Source organism: Notechis scutatus, chromosome 1 (genome assembly GCF_049901735.1).
Source record: "Notechis scutatus isolate UNSWTSFEM ecotype Mainland chromosome 1, rNotScu1.2, whole genome shotgun sequence".
Lineage (NCBI taxonomy): Eukaryota > Metazoa > Chordata > Lepidosauria > Squamata > Elapidae > Notechis > Notechis scutatus.
This window is the reverse complement of record NC_142009.1, coordinates 63,487,903-63,504,546: the sequence shown is the minus strand read 5'-3', so window position 1 is coordinate 63,504,546 and position 16,644 is coordinate 63,487,903. Positions and strand designations below refer to the sequence as shown.

General features: G+C 37.9%; 1 protein-coding gene and 1 long non-coding RNA gene across 15 annotated transcripts in view; one reads left to right on the top strand and one right to left on the bottom strand.

Moving 5' to 3' along the window:
* Nucleotides 1–16,644, top strand: part of SLC29A1 (solute carrier family 29 member 1 (Augustine blood group)) — an 85,446-nt gene that overhangs the window by 30,469 nt on the left and 38,333 nt on the right. For 6 of the 14 annotated variants that reach the window (XM_087965685.1, XM_087965690.1, XM_087965701.1 and 3 more), the window contains one exon: nt 534–595. The exons of 2 other annotated variants lie outside the window; for them this stretch is intronic. The gene's annotated coding sequence lies outside the window, so the exon portion shown is untranslated. Of the gene's footprint in view, nt 1–533; nt 636–15,893; nt 15,913–16,644 lie in introns of those variants that run through there. 6 more of the 14 variants (XM_026681217.2, XM_087965735.1, XM_087965755.1 and 3 more) reach the window with 3 other exon arrangements.
* Nucleotides 4,098–16,181, bottom strand: LOC148132823 (uncharacterized). Its single transcript, XR_015749574.1, has 3 exons — nt 15,925–16,181; nt 8,934–9,046; nt 4,098–8,069 (listed from the first exon to the last, which is right to left on the bottom strand). It is a non-coding gene; the product is annotated as an uncharacterized LOC148132823 (long non-coding RNA).

Here is a 16,644-nt window from a genome sequence, read left to right as displayed (position 1 = left end):
TTTCCCCAGTTACTACCAGAACATCTGAAGGCACAAAAGAGACAATGTTTTATCTTATAATCTTGAGTTATTTAAGTGTCTCTTTTCTTGTAAAAAGCTTGCACATGAGAGAATGAATAACAGTACATGGAAAACTACATTTATTTACTGTCTTTACAGAGCACCCTGGACAGTGTAATACACTGTGGCTTTTTTTTTTTAAGATCGTTTTTTGTCAGTTTTACGGCCGAGTGGAGGTCTTTTCCAGATTTTCCCCGGGGGTAATGTTTTCTGTTTCCCACTCTAGCTGCCCAGTGTATAAGGAATCCAGCTGGGAGAAAATGTAATTATTTTAAATGTTGTTATATAAAATTGCAATGGGACCATGTAGATTTTTTTCCTGTTTTATTTTTCATTTTTTTTAAAAAAAAAATCTGCCTGTTTTTATAGTCCTTAATGGACGATCCCCCCCCCTTTTTTAAATTGAGCTTCTTTTATATTTTTACTTTTTTATGCCACTAATGAACCAGTGTCTCCTTCTACTTTCCCTGTAGGAATTCTGCTACCAGTGCACCAAACAGACATCAGCCAGTCTTGGGAACAACAAGTACAGAAGGTTGGTGGGTAGATAAAAAAACAAAATGATGACTGAAACAGTGAGTTTCATCCACACAACTGGAACACTTCCTTCCATGTAATTACAGGAAGTCCTTAATTTATAACCACAGTTTACATTGCTAAACAAGATAAGGGTTAAGTGAGTTTTGCCTCATTTTATCCTTTTTTTGGCCACAGTTGTTAAATGGATCACCGCAGTTGTCAAGCTAATCTGGCTTTCTCTATTGATTTAGTTTTTCAGAAGCCTCCTGGGAAGGTTGACAAAGGATGATTGTATGGCCCCAGGATGGTACAACTGTCATAAATACATGCCAGTTTCCAAGTGCTCAAAGTTTGATCAAGTAGCCATGGAGATTCTGCAACGGTCATAAATGCGAAGAATGATCATAAGTCAAAATCTTTGAGCACTGTTGTAACTTTGAACAGTCATTAAATGAATGGTTATAAGTCGAGGACTACCTGTACTGATGAGCTTCCTCCTAAATTTATCACATGGCAGTTGATTAACCATCTTAAAACATTCAATAAGATCCTTCTAAGTTCATTATAACCCAAGGAGCAGGAGGCCTGGATAGCCTTGTAATTTCCTTCTCTGTGGTGGTTATAAATCCCTAAGATTGTGGGAAAGTGACAGAAACCAGGTAATCCCAGGAAAATTGTATTGCTGTTACTTTCAATTTAATATATAGAAAATAGCATTGGCTTGTGTCTGGGGCTTCATTTGACTCTGCAAATAAATTTGTTGGGATTTTTCTTAAAGGCAATCTTCCCTGTCCCCAGCAAGGTTGCATGAAAAAGATGCCAGAGAATTGTGGTGATACAGCTGTATTGATTCTGTCCTTGTACGCTGTTGATATTTGCTGTCTTCCCCCAACATACTTTTAGCAAGTTAATATGACTCTCAACAAAGAAGAGGTACATTGGCGTATTATGCTGTGCTTTACTAATACTTTTGAAAGGTTGGACAAATATTTGTTTTACACGGTTCTAATATTGTACATAAACCTTTTTGATCCAGTCAAAAAGGAAAAGTTGGTTTCATCCCTTGCTATAATATTTGTAAAATTATTCACACATAATATCATAGATATCAATCATAGAGATACTTTTATGGTCTCGATAGTTGTAGATATAATTTCATGAAGAAGCTATCTTGACCTCTTTCAAACCATGCTTATTTGAGTGGCTTCTTGTTGTATCCATATAGTTAATATAACATGTGAAGGTAACTTGTACTGATTAACCATACCCCTTCACTCAAGCATGAGCATAGCTAAATTTATAGCTTATTAATATGGACAAGCTCTGTGCATGGACAAGCTCTGTCATAAAATAAACAGGGAGCTAAGTTAACTTGCACAGTCCCAAGGTCTTCATCTGCTTACTTAAAATTAATAGGTGTGGTGGAACAACCTTCTGCAGAGAGACTCATCTGATTTATGGAAGAACAGAAGTAGGAAAATGTTTTGTATTAACTGAAAAGTGGAGTCTATAATATAAGTATTACATTATTATATAAGTTCATGTATTACATAATGGGAATGGGAAAAAAACTTAGCTGCCAAAAAACTGAATAGAATGCCAACATTTATTCTTTTTTAGTATTATCTAAGTCTGGTGTTCTTAAAATGCAAGCTCTGCGATGGATAGAATTTATCACTTGGACTACATCTGGGATGGTCCTTCAACAATGGGACCTGTGTTCTCAGCAGGTCTCAGGACATTTGGAAAGAGGGAAGGCTTTTCTCCACCAATATGAATGTGGTGTTCCATCCTGCAGTGTCCTATAAAAGTTATTTTGTATTGCAAAAGTTTTGTTAATTATTCCTTTAAGATTATAGGTAGTATCTCTACTACAATGAAGTTTCAGGGAGGAGCTACCTTCAAAAAATATATGTAGCAATATATTCTTGTTTCAGCAAGCTTCGCCTTTCATATTTATGGAGTTGGCTTGTATTCCTGGACTTCACAAATAGGAAAGCCATCAAATCTGAAGCTGTCTGTAATCAACCCTTGAGGCCCTTCTTGTTCGTTACTATTTATTACACTGTAGCAACTTTCATGCCATTTCAATCTGGTTGTCTCTTAACAAAAGTCATGGCGCAGTCAGCATTAGCCAAAATAACATAATGACAACTAATTTAATACATTGAATCAGTACTCTTGGCAACACATCTCAACCAAGGAAATAACTTCATCTTCAATCATTCCCAAAAGGCTCTAAAAACATAAATCTTCACAAACCTCACGACAGAAGAGGTTCCTCCTAACTCCAAGACAAGCTATTTCCCAGAAAATGAGTCCCTACAGAAAATAGTCCACTTCCTTCCCTAAGATTCCCTAAGGACCCCTGTAGGCACTTTTTATTTGCTCATTTGAAAAGGCAGATTCTGTTTGGATTAGACCAGGGGTCTCCAACCTTGGTAACTTTAAGCCTGGAGGACTTCAATTCTGGCTGGGGAATTCTGGGAGTTGAAGTCCTCCATGCTCAAAGTTGCCAAGGTTGGAGACCCCTGGATTAGGCAGTTTTGAAGATTCTGTGATGCTTGCTTAGGCAACGGGCCAAGAGATCCTTGTCCTAACTTTATGTCATGTTAGCATTAAAAAGGTATTTTAGCAGTTGTGTAGCTTAACTATCTTTAAACAATGTTATGCTGTATTTTTATTGTCCTAAGAAGGCTTGCATGAAATAAAATATTTCTTTTGAAAAAAACTGGAAAATGCCTTGCAAGGGTATGAATATTTTAAATAAATACACATGCTTCTATTTAAAACATGCTTGCAATTATTTTGGGAGGTGACAGTTGATTCACTTCCAGCAATGATTCTAAAAGCAGATGGTATCCATGTCAGAAATTCATTTGTATTTGCTTAGAATTATTAGAAACCACAATAGTTATTAGAATCTTCTTGTTTCCTAGTTAGTTACGTGACATGGAAACTTACTCCCACTTTATTTCATTTCCTGAGAATTTTTTATGATTATTTTGATACTGACTCACCTTTAATCTAACACAGAGACAAAAGACAATACAAATATAGAGCAGACTTTCCAAACAAGAGGCCATCCAGGTTTGTTGGAACTGCAGTTCAGAATTCTCAGCCAGTACTGCTGTGCACTAATTGGGAATTCTAGAATTCTCAGCACCAAGACATTATTAGTCCAATGAAGAGACAGACTAGGAGTGACAAGATGGAAGTTTTCCAATATTTGAGGTGCTGTCATAGAGAAGAGGAGGTCAACAACGAAGCACCTGAGGGCCGGACAAGAAGTAAAAGGTAGACACTTATCAAAAAGAGATCCAATCTAGAACTAAAAAGAATTTTCCTGACAGTTAGAACAATTAATTATGGAATGACTTGCCTTCAGAAGTCGTGGGTCCTCCATCACTGGTGGATTTTAAGAAGAGTTTGGACAGCTATTTGTTTGAAAGGGTCTCCTACCTGAGGTCCCTTCCAACTCTGTTATTCTGTATTTAAGTACTGTCAAGTTGGCATAGGCTGAAAGTCAGGACATTGTTTTAGGAGTTTACTATAGAAGCTGGTTGAGCTGGATTTGGCAAGTTCGTATTAGGACAGGGGCCTACAAAGTTGGCAATTTTAAGACTTGAGGACTTCAACTCCACCGATTTCTCAGACAGCCATGCTGGCTGGGGAATTCTAGGATTTGAAGTCCACAATATGACATTGCCAAGTTTGAAGACCCCTGCAAGACTTCCACCCTAATGGTGGAAATATTTTTAAATACAGCTTGTTGGGGCAAAGAGCCAGGATCATGCTGAAGATGCCAGGACACTATGGATGTGGCTAGCCTGCAATTGCAAGCATGCTTATTCAGGGAGAGCAAGGGCTCTTTCAATTGACAGTGGAAACAAAATTAAACTTTGAGGTCTTCTGTTTGATCACCACCTATGTACTGCACATAGTGCAACCAGAGATAATGGCAAATGCATGAGTGACCACCGCCTTTTCTAAGAATTCAGGTATCATGTATATATTTCTGGAAGAGAGATTAGCCAGGGCTGGCTTTCTCCCATTTTGATACTTACTTGAACACATCTTACTTACATAGAAACTATTTGAACTAAAGCCCTATTACTTCAAGTGGGATGGGAACGATTCAGTTGTTACAGTGGTTCCCAAACTGTACAGGATGCCAGAGAACTCCTAGGGAGTTATTTTCAAGAAGAGAACTGTGGTGGTTAAATAATCTGTGCTGTAGCTGAGCTTTAGTTATGCTTTTCCTAAAAGTGGTAAGGAATGGCTATTGTTAGGAATATAAGTCACCTAACAGGTATTTGGGTTAGAAATATATAAACCAGGATAAACATTTTTAGTACTATGTCTTTAAGAGATTGCAAAAACTGCAATTGGGTGTGGTTTTTGAAACGGCCATAAGATGGGGCCAGAAACCTGGATTGTTTTAGTCTTAGTCTCAGAAGAGAGTGTGTCTGAGTGAGTATCTCTGTTTCCTTCTGTTGGAAAGTATTGCCGTTCCTCCATTTTTCCTAATTGACTGATATTTCTGGATTTGATGTAAGTCTGATACTGAACTGTTTTTTGACACTGGAGTTTGATATTTGGATTATCCCTGGATTGAAAACTGACTGATTTACCTATGAATGACTTTGGACTGCTTATCTTGAACTTTGCTTAAACTTTCTGGAAGTAAAAACCTACATTTACTGTACAGTGTATCTGTGTACTGTGTGTGTGTTATTCAAACACTACTCTCTATACGTCTCCCTGTATGCGCTCATTCTCCTAAAGGGGAATTACCTCAACAGCTACATTGAATTTACATTTACTAAGGCCATAAATATAAAAAAGAGCCTTAAGAATTTCAGTCTGCCATTCGCTGGAGTACAGATAGTCTAGGATCATTTCTGCAGCATGGTAGTAATTCTGAACCTTCAACTTGATCTCTGACATTTCCTAGCTTCTAAATCGTTTGTTGATCACATGAGATACACCTGATTCAATAATTACGTTTCCCTGCTTCTTGTCACCTTCATACTAACCACACCTTAGTTACTTGGCACAGAATTTGGTAAGAGTGGTATTTTTCAGCTGTGTGACATGTAGCTAAATACTGCCACCTTCTTCTTACTCTCTTCTTCTGAGCCATGTTACAGAGATCCCACATAAAAGAAGCACAATGTGGAAATATAATTGTTTTTGGTTGCACTGAGACATTCTGTAAAAAACAAATGTTAGATTAGTGAACAGAGTACAATGCTATTGTTTCTAGGTATGATAGCTGTATATAATCTCCAGCGTCCGAGGCAATATGTTTGTCCTCCTACTAGCTGCTGAGAGTACTATTGTGTCCATGTATATCTTGAAGTGCATTGTGGTTATTTTCTTCTGTAATAAATCTATTACTAATTCATGTATTCTGATTCAAAAGTCCAAATATTTACTCTTCCTGAGAATACTTTCAGCCTGTCCAGATCTGGAAACTGGAATCCCCTGTTCCCAATCATGCTTTCAAATCGAGAATAAAATCCCTTTTAGAGTCCCAAATGTTGTCGCTAAGCCTTACTGACTCATCCGGTGTGGGTAATGAATGTGGTGTGTTAAACAGTCTCAGATTTATAGCTGTATATGTAAATATTGCACTCAAAATAAACAGTGAAAAGTATACAAATAATGATAAAGTTTGTTTAATTATTCCAAAATGTATATAAACTTACTTGGGTAGAAATGCCTATGCTGGTTTCTTTAGTAAAGCAACTGTTGGTACATTTTATGGGTAATGCCACGTTAGAACCATTTGTTTAAAAAATGATTTTTTTTAAGGAAACAAATATTGTAGTTAGGCAGAAGTATTGCTATCTGTACTATTGCACCACCTAAGTTTTATAGACAAAATATTTATGGAATATTGAGAGTAATTCCACCATGAGAGCCTTTTTATAACAATGTTACTAAGAACTTCATTATAAAACTAAAACTAATACAAACTACAAAAGATAAAAAAATACAAAAAGTTAAAAAGTCAGGAAAAAAAGAAACTATCTTCCATCCAAAGTATAGTTAATATCAATAGCATATACAGTGAACCATCTCTATTTTCATAAAATTGTCAATGATTTTGGGGAGAAGAGACATTAGGAATAAAAAGAATGATATGGATCACCTCTTCATACTGTATCTACAAAAGGAGATTACTGAAGTTCCCAACAGATTTGTGAGGGGAAACCAAGAGAACATAAAAAGAAAATGGGTGTCTAGGTCTTATCTGAGGGGATGAAAGATGGTTTTGAGAAAAGGAAAAGAATGCAGTTTATTTAATCACGGTTAAAATACATGAATAGAGGACTGCTAGAATTATTTATAGCTCAGGCATAACTGTAGGGTGTTTCATGCTCTCTGAACTTGGTTGTTTTGTTGCAGACATTTAATTACCAAACAAGGTAACATCATCAGTGCTAATAGAGAGTGGGGTTTGCTATCATTTTATATACTAGTGGCTTGCCCTGTCAGGCTTGGTGGAAGTGGTCTTGGTGATTCTTTGCTTACTGCAGCTTGTTTGTCTGAGTTGGTAGTTCCTTGATTGCGATATTGTTATTCAAAATGTATCCATCCTGTGCCTATAAACAGCTGCTGAAGTTGTGGGTGTCACGGATACACAGTGTTCAATGATGAATTCTAACTCTAGGGAGAATTTTAGGGCTGCAAGCCTTTAATGAAGCTCTTCAAAGAATCTGAAGGAATATATAAACCTTTCTATCTGCAGGAGGATAGCATGCAGAGGTGTTAAAACGAGCATTTAAGCCAGATACATGAAACATTTGCAGTTATCCCAAAAGTGCTTTTTCCAAAAAGTAACTGGACTTTTGTGTGTGTGTGTGGGGGGTTCCTTTGAAAACATTTTGCTTCTCATCCAAAAAGGTGCTTCAGTTCTCTTCTTCAGAAGCACCTTGGGGACAATCCCGACCTAGATCAGAGTTTCCCAATCTTTTCGGCTTTGCGGACTGGTGGTGGTGGGGGAGTGGTGATGGTCCAGCATGTGTGATGGGCAAGCACGTATATGCGCAGCTCCATTTGCGCGAGTGCTGGGCATGCACACCTGCTGCTTGCACAAGTGGAGTGTGCACACGCGCTTGCCTGCTACTCGCATGAATGGGGATATGTGTGCATGCGCACTCGCTTGCTACTTCTGCAGCCCTGTTCCAAAAGCCTGGTAGTGGGCTGCGGTCTGGGTGTTGGGGACCCCTGACCTAGTTGATTGAGAATCTCCATAGACACTTGTGGTTATCTAATAGATTCCATTTATCTAGTTAGAAGTAGTTTTTTTTTTTAATCTAGCAAGTTTTTTCCCTAGTCCTGCTACATAAAACACCTTAGAGACACCATGAGTTGTCTATTAAACCTTATTTTTCAATGCATTGATACCACATATCTTGATCAGATAATCTTCAAAGTAGCTTACACACAATTTCAGAAAAAACATGTTTAGAAAGGCCCTAAAAAGGGACAAAGAAAGAAAAGATGTTACAATAAAGTAGAAAAGTGTAGGAAAGTAAAGTAAAATAATAACATAAATTTTAAAGCCTCTTAAGTTCACATCCTAGTAGCACTGAGTGGATGTCTCTCTCATGAGTTCGCATTTCACAAAAGGTCACTACTTATATCTGTAATAGAATTTCCAATTTGAATTTCAACTTATATAGGTCATTCAGAAGAGGTTTCCATTAGTAAAACTAAAAAGAGCACTAATTATTGACATTGTAGGAGGAGAGCCATGTTCGTCTTACGGTAGCTAAATATTAGGAGGAGTTTAGTTTTGTACCACCGAATGAGCCCTGCTCCATTCAATATATCTTCCATCCCAGGTGCTCCCTCTATCTTTGACTGGGGTTATTCTAGATGATGTGAAATCAGGGCAAGAGCTGTTCAACTTCCATAACAGGGCAGTAGTTCACAGTCTTTTTCTTGGAAAATCTTTGTATCAGTTGTTCTGAGATTTTGCAATTCTACTGGTGGAGAAAAACACAAGACACAGTACACTTAGCCAATACTTGTTATAGTTGCCCAGTTTTTATTGGTTGTATGCAGATTGTTGCTATTGCATGAAGGTGAGTGTCAGAACCCACCAGGGGCCAGGCTGCAAGCAATCAGTTTAGGTGTCCAGGTCAAAGTGCTTTTCAGTTCAGTGATAATCAGGGCTGAATAAACATATTTCAGGGCAGGCACAAGTCTAATTCCAAAAGCAACAACTAAAAGGGAAGATTGCTTCATCCAAGGTAAGTGACCTAGCCCCCAAAGAACTAAACTTGTAATTTGGCAAAATCTCCTTGCAACAAAATGAGGTCAAGCTAACATCTTACCATAAGATTCTGCCTTTTATCAACAGAGAGAATTGGATTGATTCTTGGGATTTCATTTGCAGCCAAGTTGGCACCCATCAAGGTTTGCAGATTGAATAACTGCCAATGTGGGTCTAGTGATAGAGAAGAGAATGTATTAGTGTCTGGCTATGGTGGGCTCTCCTTCAACACGCACCCTATAAACTACATGTTACTTCATTTGTGAAAGAGAATGGCAGATTTGATCAGCTTTTAATACTCTTTTTTTACGAATGCACGCAGTTTAAATTGACATAAAGCAGGCATTGCTAGAAAGCAGCTCTTTCAATACTTTCTGTTTTGTCCATGCCTAGATGCATTGCTGCTACACCCCTAAAGGGCCTTCAACTAGTCCACTGTTCTTCAAGCATTCTCTCATTACTTCTGTCTGTGCTAAACTGCTGTGTGTCCATATATGCCTTGTGTTGATAGTAATGAGCATGTATCTCTGTCAGGTTGTCTCACCTCTTCTTAACCATCTTTCCTCCCTTTTTTATCAGGTAATTTGCTTTAATATTGCCCAATTAGTAAAAAAAAATTAAAGCTGTGTTAGAGCTACTACAGTGGTGATATTCTACCGGTTCGGCCCAGTTCGGCCAAACCAGTAGTTAAAAAAGCCTCCAAGGATCAGCTGAGAGGCGGGAAAAAAGCCTCCAATCAGCTGAGAGGAGACAGAAGAGAAAAGCAACCCTGCAATTTTCTCTTCTTTATCCTCTCAGCTGATTGGCCCTGCATGCCTCAGCTGATGTGTGGAAAGCTGCGCATGCATTGGGTGCACGCGTGATCACAGAATTGGTAGTGGAACAGGTAGGATCCCACTGCTGAGCCACTATATATATGAGCTGCTTAAAACGAGAGTATCATGGCAGCCAAAGTATATAAAAGATTGCATTTCCTACTCTTTAGTGGTGATTTCTTGCCATTTAATAGAATTTTGCAACTCATAGGTGATAGTTCTGAGAGTAGTTGGTTAAGTACCGAATTAGAAGTAGGATGATCCAGATTGAAGTCATCCCTTAGGGGCAAAAACCAACTTGACCTTCAACCAGTCAGTTTCTCTCAGCCTCAAATTGGTATCAGGTTGAGGAACCAACTCTTTATCACATCTTTCATTGATGATATTGCTGTGTGAACTAGTCAAGCACAGTGCAACCAAGTGGGATAAAATACTAAGAAAGTCTAAATTCTGCTTGGTCTACTATTGTTGTCATGATTCCAGTCAGCCATCACTATTCTTGACCTTTCTGAGAAAAGTATGTATGTCAGCAAACACATCAACTTAGTTTAGAGAAATAAATGTGATGATACAAAAAGGTGAGGCTTGAAAAGAGGTGTTTCTGCTTTAAAGTTGTAGACAGGGCTGTGCAACCAGACATGGCTTTTGTATAATTAATCTTCCATGGAGGTCTCATTTTTCTTCTGCTGTTGAATACTGATGATCAGGTAGCCCTGTCATTTAAGATTTAGCCATTGTGATCAAGTCATGACTTAGTGCCATGTGTAAACACAGCAATGTCTTTTGAACGAGTAAACTGAATTATAGTTAGAAGGTAGATTAGAAGACCTGAGATTCTACAACTCAGAGCAGAGTAAGAAAATATTTCTTAAATAATTGTTTTCAATTTCCAGTGATAGTTGAGTTTTCTACTATCTTTTTCCTCTCTGTTTTTACTGTTTAGTGATATTGGCAGTCAGTAGGGGTATTTGTTGGAAGTTTGGCAGCTCTTTTGCATCCATTTGCACGCTTGTTCTGTTTTTGTCCTTTCCTTCCCCTTGATAAATTCCATTCCTGTCCATGGATTTCATATTAGAATTCATAATGCTATGCAATATTTGCTTTTGCATTAATTCTATCTCTTTTTTACGTTTCAATATTGGTTTAATGTGATGTGAATGGATGCTTAGAAGCTTGGCTTGAAATGGACCCTCTTCCTATCTCATGAAGTAAACAAACAAAACCATAAACATGAAGCTCTTCCAGTAATGATTGCCGTCCAAACAGTCGATCATGACCACAAGGGCTAAGTCTCCCACTCTCGGCTTGAATTTCTTTTCTGAAGAAATTATTTTTAGCACATGGAACATGTTGTTCTGAATTTTGGTTTCAGCTACATTGCCTCTGAATTAGAACCAGCTGCATGGTTTTGAATTGGCCACAATGCTGATTTGGAGAAGAGCAAAAGCCCCATAAATCTGGAAGGGAGCAGCTAGGCATAAATAATGACCGAGTGAAAACCCGGGCCTTTATGAAGATGGAGGAGGGTGCCTCTTTTGCCATACCACAGCAGACCTTTATGTTATCCAGTGGTGGGATTTAGCCAGTTCGCACCAGTTCAGGAGAACTGGTTGTTAACTTTCTGAGCAGTTTGGTGAATTGGCTGTTGGAAGAAATCATTAGGGCAGAGAACCGGTTGTTCAATTTTTTTGAATCCCACCACTGATGTTATCTCATAACTTTGCCAATGTGAGACGTTCAGAATTATTTTTGTTCTCTAGTACATTCCAAATTGTGTTATTAATCAGCTGTTCGGTTGTCTCAAAGGTGCTTTTTCAGGAGGCAACTGGACTTTCTTGTTTTTTCTTTTGAAGACGTTTCGCTTCTCAACCAAGAAGATTCTTCAGCTTTAACAGGATAGTGGGGAATGGAAGGATTTATATTCCTTGCAGACAGCTGATCATTTGCATCCTTTTCAGAAAGTCATTGAAGCACTTGGAGGTTTATCTTTGTCTTCAGGGTCATTTGAGTAGTGCTCCTGGTTCCTGTAGTCTGCAATTTTTCCTCTGGAACTCCATTCCTACTCCCACACTATTCAAAGGGTGTTCATCCCAAATTGTCTGTAGAGATTCTCAGTCGTCCAGGTTGTGGTTGTCCCAAAGGTGCTTTGAACACCCTTGAATGGTGTGAGAGTAGGAATGGCTTTCCAGAGGGAAAATTGCAGACTACCAGGAACCATCTGTGACCCTGAGGACACAGATACATCTCCAATGACCCTCTTTAATGACCCTCTAAAACAGGGCTGTCAAATCAAACAGATGCGTCATGTACTGGCCACACCCACGCCCAATTTAGCGAAGGGGAGAAATGTCACGATATATCATGTGACGATGCCATGACGACGCGAGTTTGACACTCCTGCTCTAAAAGGATGCAGATTACCAGCTGTCTGCAAGGAATATAAATCCTTCCATTCCCCACTATTCTGTCAGCTGAAGAAGCTTCTTGGATGAGAAAATGTCTTCAAAAGGGGAAAAAAAAAACAAGAAAGTCCAGTTGCCTCCTGAAAAAGGACATCTGGGACAACCATGACCTGGATGACTGAGAATCTCTACAGACTTTCAGAAGTATGGTTGCATTGTACAATATAAATTTCAGTTTCAGGATGAAGGAATAGTGATTATCCATATGCCATAGAACTGGTTTGAATGTAATCTACTGAAGTGTTAGTGCAAATTTGTATGGTTCTGGAGTATGCATGTGTGATTTTTGCCTAACTATCCTTGCACCATTCTGCTTTCTATGTGGGATTTTTGCAAGGATTAAGATGCATGGCACTTGGGCACCCTGGCCTTGCCCATTAATACAAATTTTCTGAATGCAGCGTTCAGGGTCAGATTAATGTTATCCCAGGCTACTAAAGTAATTGGCAGAGGTGATTGTGGAGCCGCTAGTTGTACAGTTTGAGAACTGGAAAAATGTCACAATTCTAGAAGAATGGAGGAGAAAATATTGTCCTTGCTTTCAACGGGGAAGGAGGAGGACCAGGATAATTTTAATATCCACTGGATAAGGTCCTTGAGCAGATTATTAAACTGTGTTTATGAGCATATGGATAGCAATGTAACAATTAACAAGAATCAATATGGGCTTGTTGTCACAAGTCATGTCAAACTAACCTCCCACCCCTCTTTTTTTTCCCCTCCCCAAAGTTATTAGATTAATAGATGGGGAAAGTCATGACTTTGACCTAACAAAAATCTCATAGCTTTTCATTAATAAAATAAAATGGTAAACTATAGGCTTGATAATACAATCGTTAGATATCATCATAACAGGCTGAATGATCACATCCCCAAAGCATGCCTTAATAATTCCATATCAGCTTTAAAAATATTATTGAATAAATATATTTAGCATGTAGAAGAAAAGAATTAGGGGAAATAATAGTAGCGGTCTTTATATTTCTAAAGTTCTCATAGAAAGGAGGGCATAGATTTGTTCTGTTTTGCTCAGATGGCAGGACCAGAAACTACATGGAATTAGAGTTAGGTTAAATATTCAAAAAGATTTATTGAGAGAGTAGTTCAACTAGTGTGATAGATAAGTTGCACGATGAAACGCTATATTCTACTTCATTTGAGGTCATCAAATAGAGGCTAGACAGGCTTCTGTCTGAAATGGTTTATTTAGCAGGTCCCACATTGAGCAGAGTGGTGGACAGACAATTTCTGAAGTCCTTTTAATGCTACTGTAGTGGTATTATTATGTAGGACTAAATTAAAAAAGAATTTCATCTCATTGTACTTTTTCTCTAATTTCATCCAGGACAAGCGGTTGTCTTGCTGTATACGAGGCATTCCCCACTTTATCATTTCCAAACTGAAATACATTAAGACATGACTCACTTTAGTAATGTAGGCTGCAGTCCTAAACAGCACCCTGCCCCAGCTAAGACCTTACAGAGCTAAGACCTTGAGGAAAGCTCTTAAATGACCTCAGAGTTCTTCACTTTAATATAAGAAAAAAATTCAGAAATAGAGTACATTTAGAAAGGTGCTGGAGTATTTTGAATCCTTCATATAAGCAGCTTTTTCTTTTGATTAAACGATAACCTAAAGTACACACTGCAATACTAAAGGCAGTATCTTGTAAGCCACCCAGACTTGCTTAAGATGGGCGGCCATTTTACAAAAATAAAACAAACATTTACATTGGAGGCCACAATTGTGGCCATTTGGTACAAAATGTATAGGTAGCTTAGTGGACACCATTTCATTTCTTATTTGTAATTTCTGTATTTGTCACAATTCCAAGGGACTCTTGGTAGTTTACAAAGATAAAGTACACAATTGAAACATCCACAAGCTAATTGAATTACATCTGGATACAAATTATATCATCAAAACCAATCTACAAACCCAACCAAATATCTGGAAGAGCTGTTTTCAGAAGGGAGACAAACTGGGAACTAATAATGAATGTTGTACCGTACAACATATTGATGAGATAATCTGGTGTCACAAAAGACTGCTTACTGTTCTAATGGTTAGAGAAGTACATGGAATTGGGGGAAAAATCATAGGTGCTTAATTGTACGTGTTTAGCATGAGCACTTGTCATGAGCTATTACAGTTGCATTCCAACTGTGTTTCTAAAAATTATTTCCACAGATAAGAATTATAATGGCGCTATATCACTATTGTAGAGCAGTTAAAACTTATTAGGAAATTTTAATCACTGCAAAAAGTTATCTTAAAAATCCTGGAGTGGGGGAATCAAATATACAGATAGCAACAGTTTGAAGAATGAATTGGGAACAGTTAGAAATGGGAACAAGTAATTGAGACAGTATTGTGGGAAGAAAGCACTTAAGAGTAAGCACTAGCTGAAGATGCCTTTGACAAAACGGTACTTTGACAATTACCCTAACTACATTCGACGGTTGTGTAATGTTGTTCTATTGTGCTGTTTTTGTTTTTGACTTTATTTGTTTCTTTGTTTTTTTGTTTTGTTTTTTTGTTTACTTTCGAGTTGAGTCTTCACACGAGGCGACTGGAATCTGGACAAGTCCCTGCAATTTTCTTAATAAGATTTCAGGACAAGTTTGCCATTGCCTTCTTCCCAGTGCTGAGAGAGAGTGACTGGCCCAAGGTTATCCTCTTGGCTACAATCTTCTGGTTTTTAACCTGATGCTTTAACCACTACCCCAAACTGGCGCTCTGCTGTGCTATTTGCTTGTCAAATAAAGTTGATCTTCCACTAAAAACAGCATGACCTCTCTGTGTTTGGATCATGCAAAGTATTCAGTAATCCAATGTGAAGTAATAGTTGTTTTCTGGGCAATTCTGTTTCCAATCAGAATAAACAGCTGTATTAAGAACACAAATTGGAACCTCCTTTGGATAACACAACTGAACATCAGCTTTTCCACATTGACGAAGCCCATGCCTGGCGCAATGAGGATTGGGCAAAAGCATATTGCAAAGAAGAAGCCCTGTGAACTAGGAATAAATTGGCCATGTATGCTTCCCAAATATAACTTTTTGTTCAATCCAGGGAACAAAACAAAAAAACAATTAAAAACATTAAATCCTTTAATTTGTTTATTTCCATTTCTTTAATAAATCCAGCCATCTGACTCAAGCCTTCCTTGACTCATTTTTATAATTAATATGCTAGTGATCAACTTTGGGAATATGGAAATGCTGCTGTCACACCAGGTTTTGTAACACAAGTCCAAAGAGTGTGGCCATGCTTAACACGAAATGAAAGATTTGTTCATCGTTTACAGAATTCTGATCACTCCCAGTGAAGCCCGCCCATAGTAATCAAAAACAACTATCCAAACAAAAATAACCAATATAATAGAACACGTAAAAATGTCAGATGAAACTTAACATTCTAAAATTAATATGGGAAAACAGCTAAGATAATTTTTTAAAGCTACCCAGAGAAGAAATAGATATCACCAAAAAGGCATTATATTGAAACCAAAATAAATGGTAGCTTTAAACTGTCAAAAAATGTTCAGTGGGAATATGGAGCTTTTTCACTACATTTCATATACTACACCAGCAGCTTACTGTTTAACAGCTTTTAAATCATTTTTCTGCTTTCTTGTACTTTTTCTCCTACAGAAAAAATCAGGGGCGCACAGAGGATGTGCTTTCTTTCCACTGAGAGTGACCCTGTCTTATTCCTCAGTGTTTAAAGAAGAAGAAAATGTTTGACAGGACAAGAAAAGTTAATACTTACAACATCTCCTTTCATTCCTTTATATCTAAAGAAGGGTTCCTTTCACATACTTGGAGATGGCTGCAATTTATCTTGGCAGTATTGTTCTGATGGTAACCTTGCAGCCAAAAATTGTTAAATCTTATCATGATGTGCTGGAATGGAAACAGTACAAAATAAGGAGCTCAAATGATCATTTGTCCTTAGTTGTAGCCTTGCTGGCTGCTGCCTCTTGGCTCCAGCCTGTTGAAATGAGTCCCGGTGAACCTTGTGGGGAAAATACAATGAAACCACCTTCTCTGCAGTTCAGAGGCTGGCCTGCTTTCCATGTTTATCTCTGCTGCAGCGTGATGGCAGATGACAGCTGGATAAGTGTTTCTCAACCTTGGTGACTTTAAGATGTGTGGACTTCATCTCCCAGAATTACCCAACCAGCATACTCTGTATAAATAAAATAGTATGATTTACTGTTACATTTTCCTAGGAAGTTCGCTGCTCCATAATCTCAAGAATAATATGAGTAATTACTTTTAAAAAGTAGGTTGAAAAAGAAATGGAAATATATATATATATTTTTTTCAAAATATGACAGCAAGGCTTTTCCCCAGAAATTTGTAGAATGACACAATCAGTTAAAATTAGATCTGTTGGGGTCCTCTTCCTAGCTTGAGGATACTGGTTATAACATACTGTGTTATCTTTTATACGTGTCCACAGAATACTGTAGACATTTGCCTTTAA